Source organism: Bos taurus, chromosome 2 (assembly GCF_002263795.3).
Source record: "Bos taurus isolate L1 Dominette 01449 registration number 42190680 breed Hereford chromosome 2, ARS-UCD2.0, whole genome shotgun sequence".
Taxonomy (NCBI): Eukaryota; Metazoa; Chordata; class Mammalia; order Artiodactyla; family Bovidae; genus Bos; species Bos taurus.
The window spans coordinates 4,676,542-4,689,561 of record NC_037329.1 but is presented as its reverse complement, the minus strand read 5'-3'; the positions used below and the strand labels follow the sequence as shown (position 1 = coordinate 4,689,561).

The window sequence follows — 13,020 nt, the reverse complement described above, 5'->3', positions numbered from 1 at the left end:
CATCATTCAAGAAAGCAGAAACTATGACAGTAGAAGTGACAGACTGGTGTGAGAAAAAACACCCTATTCACACACTGACAGTGCACATTCTTTGACCAAGCACTTCCATTCCATGAGTTTATCCCTACATGTGTTCACACATGCGCCAACACATATCCATAAGGTTATTCAATGGAGCACTGTTTTTAATAACAAAAGACTGGAAACTACCCACGTCTATTAATTAGAGAACTAGTTAACATGAAACACCCATACAATACATATTAAGCAACTATTATAAAGAAGGTAGTTCTATTTAGAATCTCCAAGATGTATTAAGTGAAAAGAAGTACAAAACAGTGTACAGACTACCACCATGGATGTGAAAAGCAACAAAAAAGGAACACACACACATCTGTAGGAAATACATTTGCTATGTGCTGTGCTTAGTCCCTCAGCCAGGTCTGACTCTGTGATCCCAGGGACTGTAGCCCACCAGGATCCTCTGTCCATGGGGATTCTCCAGGCAAGAATACTAGAGTCGGTTGCTATGCCCTCCTCCAGGGGATCTCCTCAACGCAGGGATCAAACCCAGATCTCCCACACTGCAGGCAGATTCTTAACCATCTGAGCCACCAGGGAAGCCCATGAATACTGAAGTGGGTGGCCTATTCCTTCTCCAGGGGATCTTCCCAACCTAGGAATAGAACCAGGGTCTTCTGCATTGCAGGCAGTTTCTTTACCAGCTGAGCTACCAGAGAAGCCTCACATTTTCTATATATATAACACAAATTATCTCTGGAAAAAAAATTCACAATGAACTGATAACTCTAGTTACTGGATAAATGAAAGAGGCTTGGAGGACAGCCACAGGGAAGAGACAGATCACTGTATATCCTCTTATAGTCTTCACTTTTTTTGGCAATGAGGCTAGTGGTAAAGGATCCACCTGCCAATGCAAGAGACGTAAGAGATGTGGGTTTGATCCCTGCGTTGGGAAGATCCTCTGGAGAAGGACATGGAAACCCACTCCAGTATTCTTGCCTGGAGAATCCCACAGACAAAAGAGCATGGCAGGCTACAGGACATGACTGAAGCGACTTAGCACGAATGCAGTATAAAAGTAAATGTATGAATGAACAAATGCATAAAGATAAAGTAACTTATAAAAGAAGTTACTAAGTAGGGTTATGAACACAGGCAATGAACTGGAAATGAATATTCTGGGCACGAAACTTGTAAAAAACATAGCCGCAAATGAGCACTGTGGGTAGAAAATGTGGGCGGAAAAAAGAAAAACTCCTTCATATTATAAACTATAATTTGAGAACGTGACACATATGAGGGAGGAACCTAGCTACTCGTTTGGGATGTGGCATGTTTGGATAACAAATATCTACCAAGAGGGAATTCCCCAGCGGTCCAGTGGTCAGGACTCTTCGCTTCTACTGCAGAGACCTCAGGTTCAGTCCCTGGTCAGGAAACTAAGATCCCACAAGCTTCCCAGCACGACCAAATAATATAATTAATTTCTAAAATATCTACCAAAAACTATTCTGTCAAATACTAGATTTAAAGGCTGAAATCATTGTTACTAAAATAGAAGTATACCAAAGTCCAAGGTGGTAATCAATTTTGAACAAAGCTAGATATAACAACTTCAAGACCACAGAATAATATGATCACTTATTTCCTGATGGAAGATCTTCCTATTTTAGACTTTTCTGGCTATGCAAACTTATAATTTTAGCTCTCTCACAAAGACAGTGAACAAAAAAGCTCTTCAAAGTTACACTGAAATGTTGATGGGTTTTGGGGGGTTTTTTTAAGGTGGAGAAAAAACACTACACAGGTATTCAAGTGACCTGCATTCTTATACTGTGTGACTTTGAACAAATTCAATCTCTTCAATCCTGCTTTTTTAAGAGTCTAGATCTTATGGCCTCTAAAGTTAAAATAATTCTAAAATTTCAAGATTATACAGAGAGCAGGTGAGAATTTTCCAGTTTCTCTTCATCTCATTTTTAAATTTAGCTTAACAACTAAACTGAATGTAAAAACATTTAACAAAATACACAATCATTACCAAAGGCAGAATCCTAAGCAGATGGTCCTGACTATTTCAAATTTGTCAACAGCAAGATAAAATGAAAAGCTTGAGGTTTTGGGTGCCTCCTGCTTTTGGCACAGTGATTCTGCTTCTGCTTTTATTACCCACACTGGCCTACAAGCCTAACTAGTTCCTCAGTCACTGGCATTTGTGGTGTCTTTATGACACATACTGTCTTAGTTTGGTCCTTCCCTTCAAACTAATCAGTCAGAATTTCAAAAATACAGTGGTTATTAAGGTTATAATTACCGAGTTAAAAAGTAAAGTTTAAAAATATTTCACCAATGAAACACATGTCCTTTATTTTTTATGTGAATCTCCCCTTTATAAAGGTTCAGTATAGTTACGTAAAATTGCTTTTATTACAGCTAAAACTAAAGCTTATTAATTTCTAACTGTTAGGTAGTTAGAATAGGGAAAAGGAGTCCAAAATGGCAGTGGCTAAAAGCTAAAAGACAAGGAAGAGAAAAGCCCACGAAAATAGAACAGAGGAAGGTCAAAGGAAGGTCCAGGACCAGAGTGAGGACTTCAGGTAGAAGAGCACTCCTGACTAAGCCCAATTTGCATGGGGCAGGCCCAGGGGGAAGAAAAAAACAATAAAAAGAGGAGCCAAAGGGCTCTCTCTCTCTCTCTCCCCTGCGCGCCTGGGCGCTCTTCTCTTCACATCTTTGGATCCACGTGCCCTCACACCTTGAAGATGGATTTTCCTGTTTTCTTCTAAATAAAATAGAGCTGATTTGTCTGAGAGCTATAACACAGTCTGTCCAAGACCCGAGAGCTGTGACACGCCAAGGGGGCTTTAATGTCCGTCACTCCAAATCTTTGCTGTGGCGAGACAAAAACCAAGGAGCATACACTCGCATGACATAACCACAAAGGCAAACTCACTAGAGCTTTCTAAACAGTCAAATTCATTTTCTTAGGCATACTCATGGACAACAATCTACATTTTTCATTGGAAAAATCAATTGCTTGACTGCACTAAATACAGCAAATATATATATTTGTGACTCAGGTTAGGTGAAGCCTTTTTAAGATACAACACCAAAAGCATAATCAACCCAAGAAAAAATGGACAAACTGGACATCATCAAAATTACAATGTTTTTGTGCTTCAATAAAACCATCTTTAAAGAGAAAAGACAGGGCTTCCTTGGTGGCTCAGTGGTAAAGAACTTGCCTCCCAATGTAGGAGCCACGGGTTTGATCCCTGATTCAGAGGGATCACACACGCGATGGAGCAACTAACCTCATGCACCACAACTACTGAGCCTGTGCTCTAGAGCCTGGGAGGCGCAACTACTGAAACCCGTGCGCTCTACAGCCTGTGCTGCACAACAAAAGGCACCACAATGAGAAACCTGAGGACAGCAACCAGAGGAGCCTCCCCCCACCCCGCTTTCTGCAACTACAGAAAGCCACCTCAGCATCCAAGACCCAGAACAGACAAAAATAAACAGAAGTATAAGAAAAAAAGAAAATGAAAAGACAATCCACATCATTAGGAAAAAATCCTACAAATCATGTATCTGATAAGGGACTGGCATTTAGAATATATAAAGAACTCTCACAGCTCAATATTAAAAACACAACCAATATTTTAAATGGACAATAGCTACTTCTCTACAGATAACAAACGGCTAATAATCACATGAAAAGATGCTAAGCATCATTAGGAAAATGCAAATCAAATCACAAAGGGAAAACACTTCATACCCACTAAGGTGACTATAGTCAAAAAGAAGAAAATGACAAGGGTTGGTGAGAATGTGGAGAAATTGGAACCCTCATATACTGTTGGTAGAAATGAATATAAAATAGTGCAGCCTCTTAGGAAACCAGTTCAGAACTTCCCTAAATTCTAAGGATATAATTATAATTCTAATCCTAGGTACATTCCCACGGAGAAGGCAATGGCACCCCACTCCAGTACTCTTGCCTGGAAAATCCCATGGATGGAGGAGCCTGGAAGGCTGCAGTCCATGGGGTCGCTGAGGGTCAGACATGACTGAGCGACTTCACTTTCACTTCTCACTTTCATGCATTGGAGAAGGAAATGGCAACCCACTCCAGTGTTCTTGCCTGGAGAATCCCAGGGACGGGGGAGCCTGGTGGGCTGCCGTCTATGGGGTCGCAAAGAGTCGGACACGACTGAAGCGACTCAGCATTAGCAGGTACATTCCCAAGAGAACAAAAAGTATTATTATCCACACAAAAACTTGTACACGAATGTTCATAGCGGTATTACTTGCTATAATCAAGAAGTGAAAACAACCAAACATTTTACTTACTAGGCTACCTCTTTATTATAAACAACAGAAATCAGAAAAAGCCGGGTAGAAGAGATGCACAAGGTAATGTATGGAGGATGGGTCTCAGAGTTCTCAGAGCCCACCAGTCTTCTTGAGAATCTTCATGTGGTCACCAATCCAGAAGCTCTCCGAACCATGAGCCATGTTCTTTCAGAGTATTTATGAAGGCTTCCTAAACTGGGCATGTTTGACTAAATAACTGGCAATTAATTCAACCTCCAGCCCCCCTCCTCTCCTAGAGGGTGGGACTCAAAGTTCCCTTCACCCCTAGGTGCTTTCTAAAAGTCACCTCATTAACACAAACTCAGGTGTGATTTCAGGGGTTTGTCATGAATATCAAAACACCTTTATCATTCTAACCATTTAGAAAATTCCAAGAGTTTTAGGAGTTCTATGCCAGAAACCTGACAAAGACCAAATACACACTTCTTACTATAAATCACATGGGGGATGGGGGAGCACTGAACTGATATAGCATGATTTCTTGGATACACTGTTAGGAAAAAATAAGGGTCCCACACACACAAATGAAAATATAATCAACCTTAAGCACTTGTGTGCAGCAAAGGACACAATCAACAGAGTGAAAAGGCAACCTACAGAATGGAAGAAAACGTCTGCAAATCCAACAGGGGTTAATATTCAGAATAAATGAAGAACTCCTACAACTCAACAACAAAAATCAAATTACCCAAGCTTCCCTGGTGGTTCAGTGGTAAAGAATCCACCTGCCAATGCAGAAGACACGAGTTCGATCCCTGGTCTGGGACGATCCTGTTGCCGTAGAGCAAACTAAGCCCATATGCCACAACTATTGAGGCTGTGCTCTAGAGCCCGGGAATCACAACTACTGAGCCCTTGCACTACTAAAGCCCCCAAGTCTTAGACGACGCAGCAACACGAGCAGCCACGGCAACGACAAGCCCACGCGCTACAACCAGAAGGCAGCGCCTGCAGGCCACGACTGCAGAAAAGACCCAGGACGGCCAATAAATGAATAAAATTACTAGGAAAAAACAAAGTTCACAAGTTGTTTACAGTATGCCTCTTTTGTAAGAAAGAGAAAATGAGGATGCAGACATAAACACGCCATACTTTGGATGGGTGAGAAAGGAATAGACAGCTTAGAAACAGAAGCAAGATTTATATACTCTTTCAATATTGTATCACGTTTTAAGCCACGTAAACATTTACTATGTTAAAAAGTAAAGAAAAAAACACACTCAATCATGAACAAAAAGCAAAAAGTCTGACTTGATAGTCAAAACTAATCAAATTGATCAAATAAACAAAAAGGTGTCATTTCAAGCAACTTTTGAACACAGTTCTTTTTTGGCGGGGTGCGGCGGCTGTGCTGGGTCTCTGCTCCTGCAGGCAGGCTTTCTTTCGTTGCAGTGATGGGGGCAGTGGTGGGCTGCTCTTTGGCTGGGGTGCGCAGGCTTCTCACTGCAGTGGCTTCTCTTGTTGCCGAGCCCGGGGTCTAGATCCCACGGACTTAGCTGCCCACGGCACGTGGGATCTCTCCAGCCCGGGGACTGAGCCAGTGTCCCCAGAACTGGCGGAAGGACTCTCAACCACTGGCCTACCAGGGGACGTCCGCTAACTGCTCATTTTCAGTGGAATACAGTCTAAGGAAAAAGGACTGAAAAGAAATCAACTGCACTCAGTTGAATCTACTTTCTTTGTAACAAATCCCAATAATAATGCTCACTTTAAACTACCCCTGGAGGATTCACGTCAATGTATGGCAAAACCGATACAATATTGTAAAGTAATTAGGCCTCCAAGTAAAACAGATTTATATAAATAATAAAAAAATAAAATAATAAATTGGAATTCAAAATACTAATATAAACAGATGGTTTCTGAAAACATATTTTCTAGCTCTGTCCAATGAAGGAAGCCTAGAACACAGACATTCTAATAACAGTATATATATTACCAAGCACCCAAATCTTAAATTTATAAATATCATTTTCTATCAAAAGAAAATAAGACTTTTTGGAGAAATAGAAAAACATAAAAAACAAAAAAGGAAAACAAAGAAAGATATGGGTTATTTTGTTTTGCTAAAAAAAACAAGAAAAAAGCTCTCAAAGATTAATTAGGTTCAGCCAAAAGGGACACAAGAGAGAATTCCCTGGTGAATACAGATCTTCCACTGCAGGGGGCATGGTTTCTATCCCTGATCTTGGAATAAGTCACGTGGGATGACCAAAAAAAAAAAAAAAACCACGGGGTGGGGGTGGGGATACAAGAACCAGCTTAAAGAGGGACTCACGCTGGCCAAGTCTGCAACAACTTAAGCATGGAAAACAATAACAGCTACAACTAACACATTAAAAATAAAAAAGTAATACTCCAAAAATCAGGAGAAAACAAAACTAGTAGACTAGACTCTTAAATAAAAGTTACTCGTTAAAGAAAGAAAGGCCATAGAAACGACTGAACAACCAAAGACTAAAGAGGGCTTCCCTGGTGGCTCAGTGGTAAAGAAATCTGCCTGCCAATGCAAGAGACACAGGTTGATCCCTGATCTGGGAAGATCCCATATGCCTCAGAGCAACTAAGTCCATGTGCCACAACTATTGAGCCTGTGCTCTAGAGCCCAGGAGACGCCAACTAGAAAAAAGCTCACTCAGCAACGAAGACCCAGCAGAGTCAAAAACGAATAAATTTTTTTAAGTTTAAAAAAATTATAAAGACTAAAGAAACATGACAATTAAATGCAACGTTCAATTCTAGACTGGAACCTAAATTACAGAGGGAAAAAACTCTGTAAGGGATGCTATTGAGACAACTGGAGAAACTGGAATATGAAATCTGAATATCAGATACTGTACCTAGTTACAGTTCAGTTCAGTCGCTCAGTCGCGTCCGGCTCTTTGCAACCCCATGGACTGCAGGGGGCTGCAGGCTTCCCCTGGACTGCCAGGCTTCCCTGTCCATCCCCAATTCCCAAAGCTTGCTCAAAACTCCAGTCGGTAGAATCTATTAATATTCTGGGTATTTAAGAGAATGGTGTTCTTACGGGAAAGATGCACAGTGGCTATCAAGGACTCCAGATGTTTCAGGAAAAAACACACGGAATAGGCGGAATTCCCTGCCAGCTGCAACTACTGAGCCCAAGGGCTGCAACTATCGAAGCCCGCATGCCCAGAGCACGTGCTCTGCAAGAAAAGCCACTGCAATGAGAAGCCTGTGCACCACGACTAGAAAGGAGCCCCTGCTTGCCACACTAGAAAAAGTCCACGTACAGCAACAAAGACCCAGATCATCAAAAAACGTAAGTAAATAAAATTTTAAAAACTATAAAGGAGGGGGAAGCACTTTTTTTATTAACAGAAAACAGCCAAGAAATAACAGAGCCGTGAGGAGAATTTTTATAGAAAGTTCACTTATTCAATTTTTATAACTCCAAATTAAATGACTAGGCCAAAAATCATCAACCATTAGGTGACAGGGGAAAATGTACCTTTTCAATGAAGAAATTCAATGGACACCACACCAACCAAGTAAATTTAGCATTGGAAACAGTGGGGCAAACATCTGGAAGTCCTCACCACCTTATTAATAGATCACTAGAAAGAGGAGAACCAGAATTCTGTTTTTCCTGATGCAATGCAATGTAAATTACATACTACCATCTAGGAAGTATTTGTGCCAAAAATACTGACCCAAATTTAATTAAATCTCTCTAGATCTTTCAATTTATAGGAAATTTAAAAATAGAGAAATAAGTTAAATGACATTTTAAGCATTCAGTCAGAAAATCCCAAATATGGCATATTCTTTAAAAAGTCCATGCCAGAGACAACATTAATTGAAAGTGAAGTCGCTCAGGTGTCCAACTCTTCGCGACCCCATGGACACCAGGCTCCTCCGTCCATGGGATTCTCCAGGCAAAAATACTGGAGTGGGCTGCCATTTCCTTCTCCAGGGGATCTTCCCGACCCAGGGTTAACGTTAACTGACTAAAGCATTCAGCCGGAGGCTAGTTTGCAATAACGATATATAAAGTGTAGAAAAATGGCATTAGTTTAAAGAGGTATTTAGGGAACAAATACAGAGAAGGCAATGGCACCCCACTCCAGTACTCTTGCCTGGGAAAATCCCATGGACGGAGGAGCCTGGTAGGCTGCAGTCCATGGGGTCGCTAAGGGTCGGACAGAACTGAGCGACTTCACTTTCACTTTTCACTTTCATACATTGGAGAAGGAAATGGCAACCCACTCCAGTGTTCTTGCCTGGAGAATCCCAGGGACGGGGGAGCCTGGTGGGCTACCGTCTATGGGGTCGCAGAGTCAGACACGACTGAAGCGACTTAGCAGCAGCAGCAGGGAACAAATAGCATGATATCAGCATTTACTTTCAACTGGTTGTTGAGGGGAGAGGTATGCTGAGAGTTAAAGCAAAATGGTCAAAATGTTAGAAACAGATAAATCTAAATGAAAGGCAATAGGTGTTCACTGCATTCTTCTTTCAGCTTTTCTGGATGTTTGCGATTTATCCCAACACACAAAGAAAAAAAAGTTACCAGAATACCCTACACACAAATAAAGAGAAATTGCTCCTAAACCGTATCTTACTAAGTGGGACAGTAAACAGAGCAGGTGGTTATATTACAAAGTCAGCCTTAAAGCACAGCTGTGTGTTTGTCAACACACCCAAGGACCTGCTCAAAAGGTAAGGCACAGTGTCAGGTGCTAAAGTAATAGACGGCAGTCACACAGACCTTAGGTTAACCAGAGGCACAGTTGAAAATAAACATATATTCACTGAAGACCTCACTAATGAGACAAGACATAGCTGGACTTTGAGAAATGGACAGGATATGCAGTATGAAAGGAGGGGGATGGGCAAACAGGTCACCAGTAAGGGCAAAGGAGCAGAAATAAACCCAGTCTGTGTGAAATACAGATCTCAGGAGAGTCATGATGGGAATTTTTGTAGAAAAATCATTCACTCAATTTTTATAATGCTTTAGGCTTTATGAGCACACAAAATATATAAGGCCCTGTGGCATCTGCCTTCTAAGAGCTGACGAAGTAGTGGAGAAGTTATGCTCCAATCAAAATACATTAAATAGGACTTCCCTGGTGGTCCAGTGGTTGGGAATCTGCCTGCCAATTCAGGGGACCCAGGTTCCATCCCTGGTCCCAGAAGATGCTACATGCCATGAGACAACTGAGCCCTTGTGCCACAACTGAGGCCTGCGCACCCTAGAGCCCACAACTAGAGAAAACCCACGTGCCCAGAGTAGCCAAAAATAATTAAGTAAATTTTACAAACACATTAAGAAGAGATATACACAAAACTCTTTAATAACACAGGGAAGGGAGTATTTACTTTACCAGAGGAATGAGGTTGATCCAATCTTTGTTTCCAACAAAGACATTTGAGTTAATTTTTTAAAAAATTAAAAATGGGGAAGGTAGAAATGGACAAAATGGATGAAGGGGGTCAAAAGATACAAATTTCCAATTCTAAAGTAAGTTAAACATAGCAACTACAGTTAACACTATATTGCATATTTAAATTTTCTAAATGAGTAGATCTTAAAATTTCTCATAACAAAAAAAAATTATAACTGTATGGTGATGGACTTATTGTGGTGATTATTCTGCAATATATACTAACAGTGAAGCATTATTGTATATATGTACACCTAAAACTAACATCTCAATTTTAAAAAAAAAGGACTTCATCAAATTCAAGTCACAAAAGAAAAATGCCAAAATTTGCTGCTTACTATGTACTAGACTCTTTTTTTTTTTACCTTGGAGATAAGTACTATAACTAACATTTTTAAACTGAAGTTCAGCATGTAAGTGCCCAAATGTAAAAAACTAGGTAGTGGTGAGACTAACCAGTAGACAGACCTTCAAACCTAGGTCTACCTACTGCTAAAACCCATAGCCTTTCCAATACTACCTAGATCTTAGAAAATAACAAGCACTCAATTATGATTATAAGGTACTATACAAACATTATAAAGTCAGTCACTACCAGAAAATACTAAAATGTTCTAAGGCCAGAAAGGATGAGAGTAATGTAAAGATTTTCCAATACAATGCCATATATGAGTCTCAGAGAAACTTCCACTCATCTAAAAGAAAAAAACAATCTCTTATAAGCAAAAGTTACAACACAAATAAAATCCTGGAATAATGTTTGGCAGAAAACTAGGACAATTTGGAATCTTATAAAACAAATCTGGAATACTGAAACAACTGGTGAGCTGGACAACTAAATATACTTTGATAACGAAGATTTCAAATCTTCGGGCTCTAATTAATACTACTTTATCTAAAAGTCCTATTTTTTGCTAAGCAACCTCAAAAGGATTACATAAACAGATTCTTACGTGAAAAGCTTTCACTAATATCTTTGTCAAAATATTTGTGACAGTTATAAAACTTTACATTGCCTTACTTTCTTCATTCTTATTCTGAAATATGAAATAGTTTCAGCATCAATTAACATTTTTCCCTAAGTAGTGTGAAAAATATATAGAACTTGTTACTTAGCATGCAGAGCTCTGAATAAGCACCTTAAATGGTTACTAAAAGTGTAATTAAAGCCTTAGGTCAGGGTAAAATCTGCGTTTTAATATTTTTCACCAACCAAAGAATACAAGTTAAGCCATCAACTTCAGAGATAAGGATTTATCTTTTTCCTAAAGCACTGTGATTTAAGGCCAACTTTCTACTAAAATTCTTCCCCTAAATACCAAAAGTTAAAAATTTTCTCTAAACTTCAAGAAAAAAGGCCAAATACAGAAAGTAAGGCCTCAACATAAATACTAATCGATACAGTATTTTGTCTTCTTCTAGGCAAGGAAACCAATTAAAAAGTGCAAAAGTACTGTATGGTAATAAGAGAGGCCAAATGCAATTAAGATTAGCTGGGAAAAAATGCCATCGGGGAACAACGAACACGTTTAACTAAAAGTTTTTGTTTGAATTAAATAGGTCTACCTCTGCATCACTTTCACAGGCAAAAAATACTGCGTGTGCTAGATCTCCAGAGGGTACTTTAAAAAAGTCCATTCAGGCTTCGTAAGAGGTATTCCTTTTACACAGGCTTTTTGTTCATTTTCTAGTCTTCCAAAGTTCCCGGAACACTCAACATAATGTCATCTGAGTAGAAAATACTTCAAATCATTCATGACAGGTTTTCTAGAAATAATCTATGCATTTCTGATTTGATTTAAACATGTCCAACTACTGAATTCCCTATCGACCCGCCTCCTCTCTCCGGAAGGACCACCAATTACAAGGGTTTACATGCATGTATCAACAGTTTTTATATTTCCTCAAAAAAAAAAAAAAAAAGAATGCCTTCTATGATCCTAAGTATCTAACTGCCAGAACTCAAAATCAGAAATGTGCAGGGAGTTACTAACGGCCACCTGCAGAGAGCACGATCTAAACCAAACAAAACAATAATAAAGCTATTCCGCAGGAGCAGGGGTTTTTTGCCTATCTAGCTGTGGACTTATACGTGTTAAAATTACAGACTTTAGGTCAAGATAAAAACGAGGCTAACTAAACCTTCGCCGTTTTACAGGTTTCGTATTAACTAACTTTCCATGACCTCTTCAACCAACCACTCAAACCATTCAATTCTCGGCCCAACCCCTTCCACTCCCGCCCCCAATTTCAGTTTTAAGGCGCTTCACTCCTCCAAACTTCAGTGTTTTCCGCGGCCTACCCTACCTACGTCTTCGCGTCGCCACAGGTCCCAAGTCAGGGCCTTAGCCTTACCATGTCCGCCCTTCCTGGTCTGCCTCAAGCTGCTAGCCCCCTCCCGTAAGGCCCAAACCCGCCTCAAAGAGCCCTCGGGAGGTCGATCCTCCCAGCTCTTCCAACTCGTCCACAGGCACCCCTGAGGTCCCCAAAGCACGCAACGGCCGAGCACGAAAATGGCGGAGTGCGGCCGCCTGCTGCAGGTGAGCGGTCCCATGCCGCCGCCGCACTCACCCTCGGGCGCTGATCAGAGGTCCTAACGACTGGCGAGCGATATGTTCGTCTTCACAGTCAGGAATGTCTCTCCCGTCGGGCCCCCTCCCTCCTCCCCTCTCAATCCCACTCCTCCAAAAGAGCAGCCGCCATCTTCCCCTATGAGCCACCGAGCGCACGTCCGTGTGTCATCACGCACCGGCGTACGCTTCTACGTCACGCGCGCCTGGGCCGAAGGGCTCCGTAGGGCTGACTCTGCGCATGTGCTTAGCTGAGAGGCGGGGCCTGACCGGAACCTCACGCGGCCTCTAGGAGCGACTTCTTTGTTCCGGCTGAGAGGAGGTCCGCACTCCTTGGGGAGAAGGAACTAGGGGAGGTGGTGCCGCCTTACTTTCTTCACCCTGTGAGCTAACCCTGGTCCTCTTAGAAATACCCCTTTTTGGAAAATTTGAATGAGAAATTTGTTCGTGGGCGGTACTGCAGTTGCTAATATGTTTATTCATCCGTGAAATTAGGGGGTCTGGCTGACAATATCTTAAGAATTTGAAGAAACGCACCGAGCTGAGTCAAGCACGTTTGTGTCGTTTGTGCATTCCCAGTGCCTCTTAAAGTAGCTCCTTTCTAAATGAGAGTGGATAGTGAGTCATAAAACTTG

At 41.1% G+C, this 13,020-nt stretch overlaps 1 protein-coding gene across 10 annotated transcripts in view; it reads right to left on the bottom strand.

Annotated features, from left to right (window-relative positions):
- Nucleotides 1–12,564, bottom strand: part of WDR33 (WD repeat domain 33) — a 110,578-nt gene extending 98,014 nt beyond the window's left edge. For 9 of the 10 annotated variants that reach the window (XR_009491064.1, XR_009491066.1, XM_005202212.5 and 6 more), the window contains exon 1: nucleotides 12,387–12,550. The gene's annotated coding sequence lies outside the window, so the exon portion shown is untranslated. Of the gene's footprint in view, nucleotides 1–12,386 lie in introns of all 10 variants that reach the window. The other variant, NM_001206078.1, reaches the window with a different exon arrangement.
- Between the last annotated feature and the right edge of the window lie 456 nt (nucleotides 12,565–13,020).